This window comes from Antechinus flavipes, chromosome 1, assembly GCF_016432865.1.
Source record: "Antechinus flavipes isolate AdamAnt ecotype Samford, QLD, Australia chromosome 1, AdamAnt_v2, whole genome shotgun sequence".
NCBI lineage: Eukaryota > Metazoa > Chordata > Mammalia > Dasyuromorphia > Dasyuridae > Antechinus > Antechinus flavipes.
In genome coordinates, this window is record NC_067398.1 from 287,961,357 (window position 1) to 287,977,126 (window position 15,770).

Genomic DNA, 15,770 nt, shown 5'->3' on the forward strand with positions numbered 1-15,770 from the left:
CAAGAGTCAGAGGGATAAATGGTCTATGGAGTCACAGAGAATTGGATATGACTGAATAAAGAGACATTGCTGTGATTATCTTTAGTGAATTATTTACTTAGTGTTTCTATAACTTTTTGTTCGACCCACCTTTTTTTAAAATGAATAAACAATAAATTAATTTTATTAAATAAATGGAATTTTCCTAAGTTAACTGATTTTATATAGAAACAGTAGTTCTATCTTTTAAAGCTATCATCTGGAACTCTTTCATAGATTTATTACATGAGTTTCAGTCATGAAGAGTACTCCATTACAGTCATTGTCTCCCATATTGGAAATAGCTAAATTTCCTCAACTGTGAACCAAGTACCCTACAGAAACATATTTAGAATATGATTTAAAATAATAACGATATGTTATATTTAGCAATAATTTACAGTTACAAGAACCTGTGTATGCATCTGCATTATCATCTAATGTAATAATGTTATACTCATTTTTATAGGAGGAAATAAGGCATAGAGAGATTAAATGACTTTCCCAGTGACTCACTTATTCTTTAAGATTAGATTATTTAGTTTACAATCATTTTTTAATCTCTACTTTACTATCAATTTGATTGCATTATGGTTTAACAAGGGTACATTTAATATTTCTACTTTTCTGCATTTGTTTGTAAGGTTTTTTATGCCTTAATAGAAGGCCAGTTTTTGTGAAGGTATTCTTCAGAAGTCTACTCTATGTTTTTTTTCTTTGAACTCAATATTCCACCTACTGTGTATAAGTATCATGCAATTATCTGCAGATGATTTTAGCAGACTTATTTTTTTCTTTTCCCTCCCAACATATCTTTGGATTTACTAGCTAGATTTCTTTCTTAAGCAGCAACATACATTTGACACATAGTGGGGCTGTTTTTCATTCCCTGTGGCAAAACTGGTCCATTCAAATTTTTTATAAGGCTCAGATAAGTTAACACTGGGCACGGAAAAGGCAAATCTTTTCGTATCCTCCTTATCCAGAGGGATGGAATAGAAACAATCCTTAATGTCTAAACCCAAAGAGGCCTCAGAGGCAACTGAAGAGGAGATGGAATTCCAGGCTGAAGAGTTCCCATAGTTTCCATCTGTTCATTCACCTTAAATCAGTCAACAGCCTCCATTTTCCAGGTGTCTTTTTTACAACAAATACTGGGGAATTCCAAGGACTTAGAGAAGGTTGTAAGTGTCCTTGGTCAAGCTGCTCCTGTACTATATCTAATAAGGCCTGAATTTTATTGCTACCTAAGGGCCACTGTTCTATCCACACTGGTGTATCAGTTTTCCATTGGATAGGAACAGGTGAAAGTGTTGGCAGGCCTTCAACAGCAGCACTGACTTAAAAAACCAAAGTACTCATTTTTAACCCTAATTGTTGTAAAACGTCTCTTCCCCACAGATTGATGGGGAATTTTTCAACTACAAAAGAAGTAAAAACTCCTGTTTTGCCTTCAAAAGTCCATCTCATAGAGGTAGCATTAACGTCAGCTGCTATTGATCCTTCTACGCCAGACATGTAGGTGTCTGCTTTAATCTCTGGCCAATGACTGGGCCAGTTGGCACCTCTAATGACTGTATGATCTGTACCTATGTCTTCCTTCTAATGTTATGCCATTTATATAGGTAGTGAGCATAGGTCAGTCAGTTGTCACAGCTGCTGTCCAGTATATTCCTGGATTTTTTTGCTTGGAGTCAGAATCTGGGCGACTATCACCAGATTGTTTATTAGGAATCTGTATCAGTAAACGTGCTGCTACTACTTCTCCTGAGTGATAAGTCACACATTTTCTACCTGTATTAGTGACTAGGATATTATCTATACATTCCCCAGTTTCCCACATCAGTGTGTGGATGGACACTGTTTTGTACATACTCTCAGGAGGTGAAATGATCAAGCCTACTGTGCCTGGAGGCAAGGGATCCATAAGCGGGAAAGGAACAGATTTCACTTCTCCAGGAGGTATCTCAGTTATCCCAGTTGCATACAACTCTATTCATCAGGTTGCTTCCTGGCTGATTGTTTGTGATTGTGTAATCCCTTTCTCCCATCAGATGGCTTCCTGGCTAATTGGTCATGTCTGGGAACTGGACTTTTAGGCACTCTCTGGGTGTAGCATCAACTGTCATCATGCCCCAAGTATTTTTTTGCCTTGGGCCCCTCATCCCGTTTCCCTGAATCAGTCTACATTCTGAGGCCCAATGGAAGCCTCTGTTGCATTTTGGACATGGAATATTCGGTCTTGTTCTCTCACCCTATTTTCTCATTCGGTCTCTATACCAACATTGAGCTTTCAGCTGCCCTGCTTTACCACACTGAAAGCATTGACGAGTCTCTCTGGAAGTCCCTTGCCAGAAGGGATCCTGTATTCCCATATGAAGTCTGCATCATAGCTTGGCTCTAAAAGACATTTGTGCCCCCTTTGGCACAGTATCTTATGAGTGCCTCTAAAGGAGCATCCTTGCGCAGAACTAGTATAATTTTTCTGTAAATCTCATTAGCATTTTCCTTAGCAAGTTGCCTTATCAAAATGTCTGTTACTGCATTTTCCCCATTAGTTCTTGTGATAGCTGTCTGCAAATGTCCCACAAAGTCAGCAAAGGGTTCACTTGGCCCTTGCGTTATTTTTGTGAAGGTCTCACTCTTGTCGTCTTTATTGTGGAGAGAAGCCCATGCTTTTATTAGCATTAGCAGCAATTTGTTTATATGCTGCTATGGAGTAATTAATCCGTACTGTGACGTCTGCATAAGAACCTACACCTGTTAATTGGTCACAGATGATTGCAGTATGAACTCCACTTTGACTATTTTGTTGGGCTTGTATCCTACAGAGCTCACTATATTCAGAAAGCCACAACAAGTTTTGTCCAGGTTCTAAGCATACCTTTGCTATAGATTTCCAGTCATTAAGGATTAAGATTTCAAAAGCCAAATGCTGTAATAACATCTTAACATAAGCTGATGTAGCTCCATAAAGAGTGCAAGCCTTTTTCAGGGCTTTGAGGATTTCTATATCAAAAGGAGCATATTTTCTACTTTCTTGACCTGAAGAGTTAAAACCAGGGGTCCTCAAACTATGGCTTGTGGGCCAGATGCGGCCCACTGGGTTATGGCAAAATCCGACTGGAAGTGACATTTGACCTAAACTCGCGTTAGCAACGCACATTTCTGGCACTGGGCTACAGAAGCGGAGACAGAGTGGGAGGCGATACCGAGGTGAAGTGAGTTCCCAGGAGCCTAGGTGTATGGTGTGGGGAAGGGAAAAAAATGCAGAAGATGGAGAACTGATGGCCTGCAGCCTAGTACAGTAACTGCAGCCACCACAACAGGCAGGCGCGGGAGATGTACAGTGCATGCTGCGCTTGTCACAGCCGCTGCAGGGGGAATTCACTGCAGCAGTGAAGGTTGGAAGCGGAGGCGTGAAGAGCGGGAGAGAGAGTGTGAGAAACAAAGGTATCACAGCGCAGAGGCAGCTTGGAGGAAGTTGGGCATTGCAGTCTTTATGTCTCTGTGTGGGCAAAGTTATTGCTGGTGTATTGTTTTTGTAGCACTGTATGTATATATTGGTATTTTACTAATAACAATTTGGAATCCCTAGGAAATAATGATGTTAGGAAAAAGAAAAATTGACGCGGAATGTAGGATATTCAAAGAACAGTGGACTTATGATTACTTTTTCATGCAATACAAGGAAAGAGTTGTTATGTCTGATATGCCAGAATAAAGTGTCTATGTTCAAAGAATATAATTTGTGTCGACACTATGAACTTCAACATAAAGATAAATATGATTGTTTGGTTGGAGAAGTGAGAAAAGATAAAGTATTAAAACTGAAAAATACATTGACAACTCAGCAAAATATGTTTGTGAAGCAGAAGCAGCTAAATATTTCATCACTGCAAGCAATTTTCAAGTTGCCAAGCTAATAACATGCATTGGCAGACCATTCGTGGAGGGAGAATTTGTTAAAGAATGCCTTCTTTCTGTTGCCAAAGAGATATGCCCAGAGAAGGCCGATTTATTTAGTACAGTGAGTCTTTCAGGACCTACAATTACATGGAGGATTGAAGAAATAGGAGACAATCTGCATCAGCATTTGCAAAACTCCATTAAAAAAATTTCACATTTTTCCTTGGCACTCAACGAAAGCAATGATGTTCGTGATTCTGCACAACTTCTAATTTTTATTCGTGAGATGAATGATTATTTTGAAGTCACAGAAGAGCTTGCTGCCCTGCAAAGCATCAAAGGAACAACTACAGGAGAGAATATCTATGAAAAGGTTTGCCAAACTATGAATGTTTTGGAGCTATACTGGGCTAAACTAGCCAGCGTAACAACTGATGGTGCTCCTAGGATGGTGGGGTCTAAGAAAGGAATAATTGCTCACATTAACCAAAAGATGGACAAACATAACCATTCTCATCCAACAGCCATACACTGCCTCATACACCAACAAGCACTGTGTAGTAGTAAATCACTGAAGTGGCTCTCTGCTATGAAAATTGTGGTATTTTGTGTTAACTTCATTAGAGCTAATGCACTAAATCACAGACAATTTCAGGAATTTCTGTCTGAGCTAAATGTTGAGTATGAAGATGTTCTATATCACACAGAAGTCCACTGGCTGAGTTGAGGGAGAGTTTTGAAACATTTCTATGACTTACTTCCACAGATTACAACTTTTCTGCTTTCAAAAAACAAAGAAGTACCAGAGCTCAATGATGCAGAATGGAAATGACCCCTTGCCTTTCTGACAGATGTAATCAAACTACTCAACAATTTCAATATGCAACTTCAAGGAAAGGGGAAGCTCATCTGTGATATGCAATCACATGTCAAAGCATTTGAAGTAAAATGAGGCCTCCTCATCAAACAAGTGAAGGAGGAAAACTTCTGCCACATCCCCACAACTCAAAATCTGTTAGTGGAAAAACCGTTGATTGCATTCCCAAACAAAACATGTGTGGATTCACTGGAAAAATTGCAAAAGGAGTTCCAATTTATATTTAAAGAGCTTCATCTCCATGAACAGGACATACAGCTTTTCCGTAACCCATTTTCTATTGACATTGAAAATATGGATACAATTTACCAAGTGGAACTGGCTGAACTGCAGAACTGTGACTCTCTGAAAGACGCATTTAAGTCAAGCAGCCTTCATAATTTCTATGCATCTCTCTCCTCATCTCCTCATCTCAGGAACCATGCACTCAAAATGGAAACCATCTTTGGCAACACTTTTGTCTGTGAACAGACTTTTTCTAGAATGAAACATTTGAAATCTCCAACCAGATCAAGACTAACGGATGCACACTTGCATCACTTGTTACGACTAGCAGTGACAAATATGGAACCAGACATTGACCATCTCATTAGCCAAAAGCAGGCCCATAGTTCCCATTGAAATACTGGTAAGTTTGTTGATTTAACTTTATTTCATTTTAAATATTGTATTTGTTCCCGTTTTGTTTATTCACTTGAAAATAAGATATATGCAGCATGCATAGGAATTTGTTCATAGTTTTTGTTTTTACTATAGTCTGACCCTCCAATAGTCTAAGGGACAGTGAACTGGCCCCCTATTTAAAAAGTTTGAGGATCCCTGAGTTAAACTGTTGAATCATAGGAAAAATGTGTGGTCGTAACTCATTTACATTTTCCCCTTCCGCTGTAATTTTGAGTAGTGCCTTTTTTAATCTACTCATAGGAGCAGTTGGATGCAGGGGGAAGGGAGGTGCTGGTGCTGTCACTATCCCCCCTCCCACTACCTCTCCTCTCTCCATCCTGGAAGGTGGAGTTGATGGAGCAGAATCAATTAACAGCTCCTTAGGCGGGGTTGAAGCTGCCTTGTGGGATGGAAAGTCACCACACCCTTGAGCCTCACTTAAATCTCCATGCCATGTGGGGATATGGTCATTAATCTGTTCATTGTCTTCCTCTTTTTCCTGGTACTTCCTCATCTGGCTATTCCTAGAATTTTTCTTTTTTCTATAACTTATAGGATTTTTTAAGGCTAACTGTATTATACTGTATACATAGAATGCTTCAATGTAAATTGAATGAGGACCTTTCTCATTGTAGTATGCACAGAGTTGTTGCCCTATTAAAATGTCCAATTATCTGAAGAGATTTGCTCTTCCTCTAAGAACCAAGGGGAGGTGCGTTTTAATGTATCCAGAAGTCTAGCTATCTGTTCCCAAGTTATGATTAACCCTTGTACTTCAATGAGCTTAAACATGCTTTCTATAGCGCCACTTCCGGGCAGGGGTAGGAATAGAGGTGGGGGTGGAGATGGAGGAGAATCTTTTCCTAACATCTGTCCGATTTCAGCCAGAAAAGGTTACTAGTTTAGCCCTTAACAAAGTGAGTTCCCTGTTTGTCTATTAAAATACTTACCTAATTTCGTGGTCACCGGAGACTTCTTCAGTGAAAGTAGGGTCCTTGGTTCCCACGTTGGGTGCCAAGTGTGATGACTGTGTATTTTAAAATCAGCCGGAGTCAGGAATTCAGGTTAAGAGAAAATCCTCGATCTTTATGCTTTGCAGAGGTGAAGGGGGAATGGCGATAAGAAGTGAGAGCAGTCGTGACACGAGCCTGGTCAGCAGTCTCTCTGCCTCTCTCCCTCCGCCCACCAAAATCATCTCTACATTATTTCCTATACAACACACCAAAATTTGCACAGAGAGTGGGCGGGACCATTCTTTCTCCAAGCATATATTAATAGAGTATCATCCAATTGCTATTTAGCCTCACATGCTTGGGATCTCAGAGCATCAACTCGAGCCCATTACACACATTGGTGTAGCTATTGATCTAGACTCAGACATCCTGATGAAGTCAGATGCCCCTTGGGAAACATTGTTAATAATAAGATTAATGGAGATGATGGAAATCAGCTAAATTACCTGAAATCCTAAAAGATCATTAGCAATAACTGAGAATAACCAGAAAAGCAGGCTAGTTTTTCAAAGAGGCAGAGGAACCAGAGACCAAATTGCTAACATCCACTGAATTATAGAGAAAGTAAGGGAGAACCAGAAAAATAAAATAAGATTTAAAAAATACCTACTTCTGCTTTATTTGTGTAGATCAGCATAAAATATGGCAAGTCCTTAAAGAGATGGAAGTATCATATCATCTTGTCTCCAAAGAACAGGGAAAGCCAGCCAAGAAGCAATAGTCAGAACTAAAAATAGAACAACTGACTGATTTGAGATTGGGAAAGGAATACAACAAATATACAATAATTTGTTTAACATGTATTCAGAATATATCACGTGAAATGCCAGATTGGGTGAATCAAAAGCTGGAATTCAGGTTGCTAGGAGAAATATCAACATTCTCACATATACAGACAATATTACTCTGATGGCAGAAAGTGAAAAAGAATTAAGAAACCTCTTGATGAAGGTGAAAGAAGAAAGAGTAAAAACTTATTTTGAAGTTTAATATGAAAAATACTAAAATCTTGACGACTGATCCCCTCACTTCCTGGCAAATAAAGGGAGATGAAATGGAAGCAGTATCAGATTTTATATATTTGGACTCAAAGATCACTGCAGATGGTGACTGAACCCAATAAACTGAAAGATGCTTGTTAGCTCAAAAGAAGGCCAACACAAATCTGGACAACTTAGTAAAAAGCAGAGATATCTCTTTGTCAAGAAAGGTATAGATAGTCAAACGTAGAATTTTTCAAGTAGCAATATATGGCTGTGAAAGTTGCATTATAAATAAGTCTGAGTTTTATAGAATCAATGCTGGAGAACACTTCTGAGAGGCCCCTTGGACAGCAAGAAAGTCAAATAAGTCAATACTTATTCACTACTGAGTATGTAAAAGCCTCTTTTGTAGCAACAAGGAACTGGGAATTGAGTGTATGCTCATCAGTTAGGGAATGACTGAATAAGTAATGGTCTATAACTATAATGGAATAGTATTGTTCTATGAGTAATGATAAATAGGTTGATTTCAGGAAAGCCTGGAAAGACTTACATGAACTGAGGCTTTGTGAAGTGACCATAACCAAGGAAACCACAGTCACCACAAATTCAGTGATGATCAACTGTGAAGGATTTGGCTCTTCTCAGCATTATAGTGATTCAAGCCAATTCCAATATACTTGGGATGGAAAATACCATCCACTTCCAGAAAGAGAATTGCAGAGACTGAACGTGGATTGAAGCATATAGAATTTTTACTTTTTTATTTTTGCTTGTTTGTTTTTTTATTATCTTTTCCCCCCACTTCATTTGATTTTTCTTGCAGAAAATGACAAATATGGAAATACATTTAAAATTATTTAATTGTTAACCTATATCAATTGCTTGCTATCTTGAAGAAAGGAAAGTTAAAGGAGGAAGGGAGAAAAATGTGTAAGACACAAAGTCTTACAGAAATGTATGTTGAAAACTATCTTGAGATGTATTTGGAAAAAATAAATGCTATTAAAAATAAAAACACCAGTGGGCGGAGCCAAGATGGCGGAGCAGGCACACACGACTCTCTAAGCTCCTCTCATTACCCTCATAACCAACTATTTAATCCAGCCTCAAAAATAACTCTTCACTGCTTAAATTCATGAAGATAAGAAGCACTACAACTTACCAGCCGATCGGGAAGCTCGCCAGGAAAGGTTTGTCCTGAGGGGCCAGGAACAGACTAGCACAGGCAGCGAGAGGCTAGCGTCCTGAGCAGACCAGGGGCGGGGGTGATCTCTGTGGCTAGAGAAGTTATAGAGACCACTCTGCTATAGGCTAACTGCTCTGCCTTGATTACAAAGCAGTAAACTGGCAGAGAAGTTAAAGCCTAAAACAGAGGGTCCTCTAAAAAATGCCAGAACCTAACGAGATCTGGCTGTAACCCCTCAAACCCGGAAGTGACTCAGGCAGACTTAATCGCAGCCCTGTGGCCACATCCGGCAGTTTGGGGCTTTTGTGGGGGCAGTTACTAATCTGCACGACAGCGGGGCACAGCCTGGGCAGCCTCTAATAGGCAGTGTGGGGGGCTCGGCCTGGGGCAATAGAACCTCCCCAGCTAACTGCGCTTCCCCGGCAGACACTTCCGGTCCCTGCAAATCCATTCACTGCTCAGCTGCTAATACCCATAGGCCCAGGGCAGGGTTTGGCTTGGGGCAGTGAAACTCTCACTGCTAAGTGTCTAGCCCCAGGGCAGTCGTTATCTCACACAGCTGAGGTTCTTTGAAAGGCACTTTCCCAGGCCAGCCTTGCAGGCCTGAGTTACTTTCGGGTGGGGAACTCTTTCCCAGAGCACTCCAGTACCTCGCTGCTTTTTGTAGCCGGTTGGCAGGACAGCTACCTGTCCATATACCTTTCACTGCTCTGCAGAGGAAGCTAGTAACCTCCTGGCTCTGAAGGCAAACCTTACAGGCTTTAACAAAATGAGTAAAAAAATCAAAAGAACGATTGATAGTTTCTATACAGAAAGAGAACAGCTTTTCAACCCTGAAGAGACTAATAGCAAACAGTCTCCAGATGATTGTTGGTCTCCAATACAAAAGGCTCTCCTAGAAGAGACTATTAAAAACCTTAAAAGAGAGCTAGAAGAGAAAAGGGGAAAGACACATAACTCACTAAAAGAAAAATTTGATAAAGTGGAAAAAGAAAACAACTTCTTGAAATGTGAGTTGGAAAAGGTAAAAAACTCCCAAGAAGTGCAGGGAAACAGAGTTTGCAAATTGGGAAACAGAGTTTGCGAATTGGAAAAGGAAAATGACTCACTAAAAAAAAAAATTAGTGAAATGGAAAAAAATTCCATAGAGCAAAACAACTCAATTGGACATATACAAAAAGAAGTAAAAAAAGCTAATGAAGAAAATAACTCACTAAAAATTAGAACTGAACAAATAGAAATGACTGATTCATTGAGACATCAAGAATCAGTCAAGCAAAACCAAAAAAATGAAAGATTGGAAAAAATGTCAAATATTTACTTGGAAAAACAACAGACCTGGAAAATAGATCTAGGAGAGATACCTGAGGATCATCGGACTACCAGAAAATTATGATGAAAAAAAAGAGCCTAGATACTATTTTACAGGAAATCATCAAAGAGAACTGCCTAGAAGTAATAGAACCGGAAGGGAAAATAGGCATTGAAAGAATTCATCGAACACCTTCTGAAAAAGACCCTAAAATAAAGATTCCAAGGAATATTGTGGCCAAACTTCAGAATTTCCAGACTAAAGAAAAAATTTTACAAGCAGCTAGGAAAAAACAGTTCAAATACCGAGATGCAACAATAAGGGTCATGCAAGATCTGGCTGCCTCAACATTAAAGGATCGAAGGGCCTGGAACCAGATATTCCGAAAGGCAAAAGAACTTGGAATGCAGCCAAGAATAAACTATCCAGCTAAGCTGAGTATTTTTTTCCACGGAAGAAGATGGACATTTAATGAAATAGAGGAATTCCATCTGTTTCTAAGGAAAAAACCAGACTTAAACAAAAAATTTGATCTTCAACAACAGGAATCAAGAGAAGCAGAAAAAGGTAAAAGGAACTCTTGAGAACTGTATTTCTGTTGTGAATATACATAAAAACCATATGTATAATTTGATCTTACTGATAGAACATAAAAAAGGGAAGTAGAAATGGAAAGAGGATAGTGTCAGAAAAAGGGAAGAAGGGAGATAAAAAGAGGGAAACTACATGCGACAATGAGGCAAAGGAAACCTATCATATATGAGGGAACTTAGGGGGAGGAACATTGTGTGAATCCTACTCTCATCAGAGTTGGCTCAAAGAGGAAACAATTGACATATTTGTTTTACTCATACTCTTCTCTCACTTCATTAAAAAGTAGGAGAGGAAAAGGGAGAAGGAAAAAGAGTAATAAGGGAAGGGTACAAGAAAGGGGAAGGGATTCAAAAGGAGGAGGGAGGAATACTAAAGAGGGAGAGCTGTGCGACGTTAGTGGGACCAATAGGGAAGAAGGGAAGGAGGGCAAGAAAAAGAAAAGTATAATCTGGGGATATTAGGATGGCAGGAAATGAAGAATTGGTTATTTTAACCGCAAATGTGAATGGGATGAACTCTCCCATAAAGAGGAGGCGGATAGCAGACTGGATCAAAAGTCAGAACCCTACAATCTGTTGTTTACAGGAAACACATTTAAAACAGGGAGATACATACAGACTAAAGGTAAAAGGCTGGAGCAGAATCTATTATGCTTCAGGTGAAGTCAACAAAGCAGGGGTAGCCATCCTTATCTCAGATCAAGCAAAAGCAAAGATTGATCTAATTAAAAGAGATAAGGAAGGAAACTATATCTTGCTTAAGGGTACTATAGACAATGAAGCAATATCAGTATTAAACATATATGCACCAAGTGGTATATTATCTAACTTCCTTAAAGAGAAGCTAAGAGAGTTGCGAGAAGAAATAGACAGCAAAACTATAATAGTGGGAGATCTCAATCTTGCACTCTCAGATTTAGATAAATCAAATCACAAAACAAATAAGAAAGAAATTAAAGAGGTAAATAGAATATTAGAAAAATTAGGTATGATAGATCTCTGGAGAAAACTGAATGGTGACAGAAAGGAGTATACTTTCTTCTCAGCAGTTCATGGAACCTACACAAAAACTGACCATATATTAGGACATAAAGACCTCAAAATTAAATGCAGGAAGGCAGAAATAGTAAATGCTTTCTTTTCAGACCACAATGCAATAAAAACTAGATTCAACAAAAAGTTAGGTGTAAATAGACCACAAAGTAATTGGAAACTAAATAATCTCATCTTAAAGAATGATTGGGTGAAACAGCAAATTATAGATACAATTAATAATTTCACTCAAGATAATGACAACAATGAGACATCATATCAAAATTTATGGGATGCAGCCAAAGCAGTAATAAGGGGAAATTTTATATCCTTAGAGGCTTACTTGAATAAAATAGAAAAAGAGAAGATCAATGAATTGGGCCTGGAACTTAAAAAGTTAGAAAAAGACCAAATTAAAAACTCCCAATCAATTACTAAACTTGAAATTCTAAAATTAAATTTAATTCTAAAATTAAAAGGAGAAATTAATAATATAGAAAGTAAAAAAACTATTGAACTAAATAAAACTAAGAGTTGGTTTTATGAAAAAACCAATAAAATTGATAAACCTTTGGTAAATCTTATTAGAAAAAGAAGAGAGGGAAATCAAATTGGCAGTCTTAAAAATGAAAAAGGAGAACTTACCACTGATGAAGAGGAAATTAAAGAAATAATAAGGGGTTACTTTGCCCAACTTTATGCCAATAAATTTGATAACCTAAGCGAAATGGATGACTACCTCCAAAAATATAGGCTTCCCAGATTATCAGAGGAGGAAGTAAATTGCTTAAATAGTCCCATTTCAGAAAAAGAAATAGAACAAGCTATTAATCAACTCCCTAAAAAAAAAATCCCCAGGACCAGATGGATTTACATGTGAATTCTACCAAACATTCAAAGAACAATTAGCCCCAATGCTTTATAAACTATTTGAAAAAATAGGGAATGAAGGAGTTTGCTCCTTTTATGACACAGACATGGTACTGATACCTAAACCAGGTAGGTTGAAAACAGAGAAAGAAAATTATAGACCAATCTCCCTAATGAATATTGATGCTAAAATCTTAAATAAGATATTAGCAAAAAGACTACAGAAAATCATCCCCAGGATAATACATCATGATCAAGTAGGATTTATACCAGGAATGCAGGGCTGGTTCAATATTAGGAAAACTATCAATATAATTGGCCATATTAATAATCAAATAAACAAAAACCATATGATCATCTCAATAGATGCAGAAAAAGCATTTGATAAAATCCAACATCCATTCCTATTAAAAATTCTTGAGAGTATAGGAATAAATGGACTTTTCCTTAAAATAATCAGTAGCATCTATTTAAAACCAGCAGTAAGCATCATATGTAACGGGGACAAACTGCAACCATTTCCAATAAGATCAGGAGTAAAACAAGGTTGCCCACTATCACTTTTACTATTTAATATTGTATTAGAAATGCTAGCTTTGGCAATAAGAGTTGAGAAAGAGATTAAAGGAATAAGAATAGGCAATGAAGAAACCAAATTATCACTCTTTGCTGATGATATGATGGTATACTTAGAGAACCCCAGAGATTCTACCAAAAAGTTATTAGAAACAATCTACACCTTCAGCAAAGTTGCAGGATATAAAATAAACCCACATGAGTCATCAGCATTCTTATATATCACTAACAAAACCCAACAGTTAGAGTTACAAAAAGAAATTCCATTTAAAGTAACTACTGATTGTATAAAATATTTAGGAATCTATCTGCCAAGTGAAAATCAGAAACTTTATGAGCAAAACTACAAAACACTTTCCACACAAATTAAGTCTGATCTAACCAACTGGAAAAATATTAAATGCTCTTGGATTGGGCGAGCAAATATAATAAAGGTAACAATACTACCTAAATTAATCTACTTATTTAGTGCTATACCAATCAGACTCCCAAAAAACTACTTTGATGAATTAGAAAAAATAACAACAAAGTTCATATGGAAAAACAAAAGGTCAAGAATTTCAAGGGAATTAATGAAAAAAAAATCAAATGAAGGTGGCCTAGCTGTACCAGATCTAAAATTATATTATAAAGCAGCAGTTACTAAAACCATCTGGTATTGGCTAAGAAATAGACTAGTTGATCAATGGAATAGGTTAGGTTCAAAGGACAAAACAGCGAATAACTTTAATAATATAGTGTTTGACAAACCCAAAGACACCAGTTTCTAGGATAAGAATGCATTATTTGACAAAAATTGCTGGGAAAATTGGAAATCAGTATGGCAGAAACTAGGCATTGATCCACACTTAACACCATACACCAAAATAAGGTCAAAATGGGTTCATGACCTAGGCATAAAGAATGAGATGATAAATAAATTGGAAGAGCATAGGATAGTTTACCTCGCAGACCTGTGGAAGAGGGAGGAATTTATGACCAAAGAAGAACTAGAGATCGCTATTGACCACAACATAGAAAATTTTGATTATATCAAATTGAAAAGTTTTTGTACAAACAAAACAAATGCAAACAAGATTAGAAGGGAAACAATAAACTGGGAAAACATTTTTACAATCAAAGGTTCTGATAAAGGCCTCATTTCCAAAATATATAGAGAATTGACTCTAATCTATAAGAAATCAAACCATTCTCCAATTGATAAATGGTCAAAGGATATGAACAGACAATTCTCAGACGAAGAAATTGAACTATTTATAGACATATGAAAATATGCTCCAAATCATTATTAATCAGAGAAATGCAAATTAAGACAACTCTGAGATACCACTACACACCTGTCAAATTGGCTAGAATGACAGGGAAAGATAATGGGGAATGTTGGAGGGGATGTGGGAAAACAGGGACACTGATACATTGTTGGTGGAATTGTGAACACATCCAGCCATTCTGGAGAGCAATTTGGAACTATGCTCAAAAACTTATCAAACTGTGCATACCCTTTGATCCAGCAGTGTTTCTACTGGGCTTATACCCCAAAGAGATACTAAAGAAAGGAAAGGGACCTGTATGTGCCAAAATGTTTGTGGCAGCCCTGTTTGTAGTGGCTAGAAGCTGGAAAATGAAAGGATGTCCATCAATTGGAGAATGGTGAGTAAATTGTGGTATATGAATGTTATGGAATATTATTGTTCTGTAAGGAATGACCAGTAGGATGAATACAGAGAGGACTGGCGAGACTTACATGAACTGATGCTGAGTGAAATGAGCAGAACCAGGAGATCATTATATACCTCAACAACGATACTGTTTGAGGATGTATTCTGATGGAAGTGGATCTCTTCGATAAAGAGAGCCTTAATTGATCAAAGATGGACAGAAGCAGCTACACCCAGAGAAAGAACACTGGGAAATGAATATAAACTGCTTGCATTTTTGTTTTTCTTCCCAGGTTATTTATACCTTCTGAATTCAATTCTCCCCGTACAACAAGAAAACTGTCCGGTTCTGTACAAATATATTGTATCCAGGATATACTGTAACCTATTCAACATGTAAAGGACTGCTTGCCATCTGGGGGAGAGGGTGGAGGGAGGGAGGGGAAAAATCAGAACAGAAGTGAGTGCAAGGGATAATGCTGTAAAAAATTACCCTGGCATGCATTCTATCAATAAAAAGATATTAAAATTTAAAAAGAAAAAAGAAAAAGAAAAAAAAATAAATAAAAACACCACCACTCCCCAAAAAAATAAGCAAAAATATTTAAAGGCATTAATGCAGACTATTTATTGAAAAGGCAAATAATGAAGTTGAAGCATAAGTACTTTGGGAACATAATGAAAAGGCAGAACTCCCTGGAAAAGACCCTAATGTACAGAAAGATAGCTAGCAAAAGGAAAAGGAAATGACAAGTATGAAATACTGTTACAGAAACAATAACTCTGATTTCTCAAGAAATAATAGAGGATAGAAAGGCCTCCTATTGATTTCAAATATATTTCTGTCACAAAAAATGGGAAGATTAACTGCCTTAATCAAGATCTTAAAAGTAGAAGGAATATTCCTTTCTGATCAGCCTCGGTAATTACCTAGCACTGAGCCCATTAGATATGTAGCAAAAAATTCCACCTTAATTATAATCAGGGAGAGTCTATTCCTTAAAGATGTTCTAAACCTTCTTCTGAATAACAAAGACTTCTAGATGTTATTTACTAATAATAACAAAAAGAAAAATG

General features: G+C 37.5%; 1 protein-coding gene across 5 annotated transcripts in view; it reads right to left on the reverse strand.

Annotated features, from left to right (window-relative positions):
* AUH (AU RNA binding methylglutaconyl-CoA hydratase) overlaps positions 1 to 15,770 on the reverse strand; it is a 203,587-nt gene that overhangs the window by 68,671 nt on the left and 119,146 nt on the right. The gene's annotated exons all lie outside the window — the stretch shown is intronic.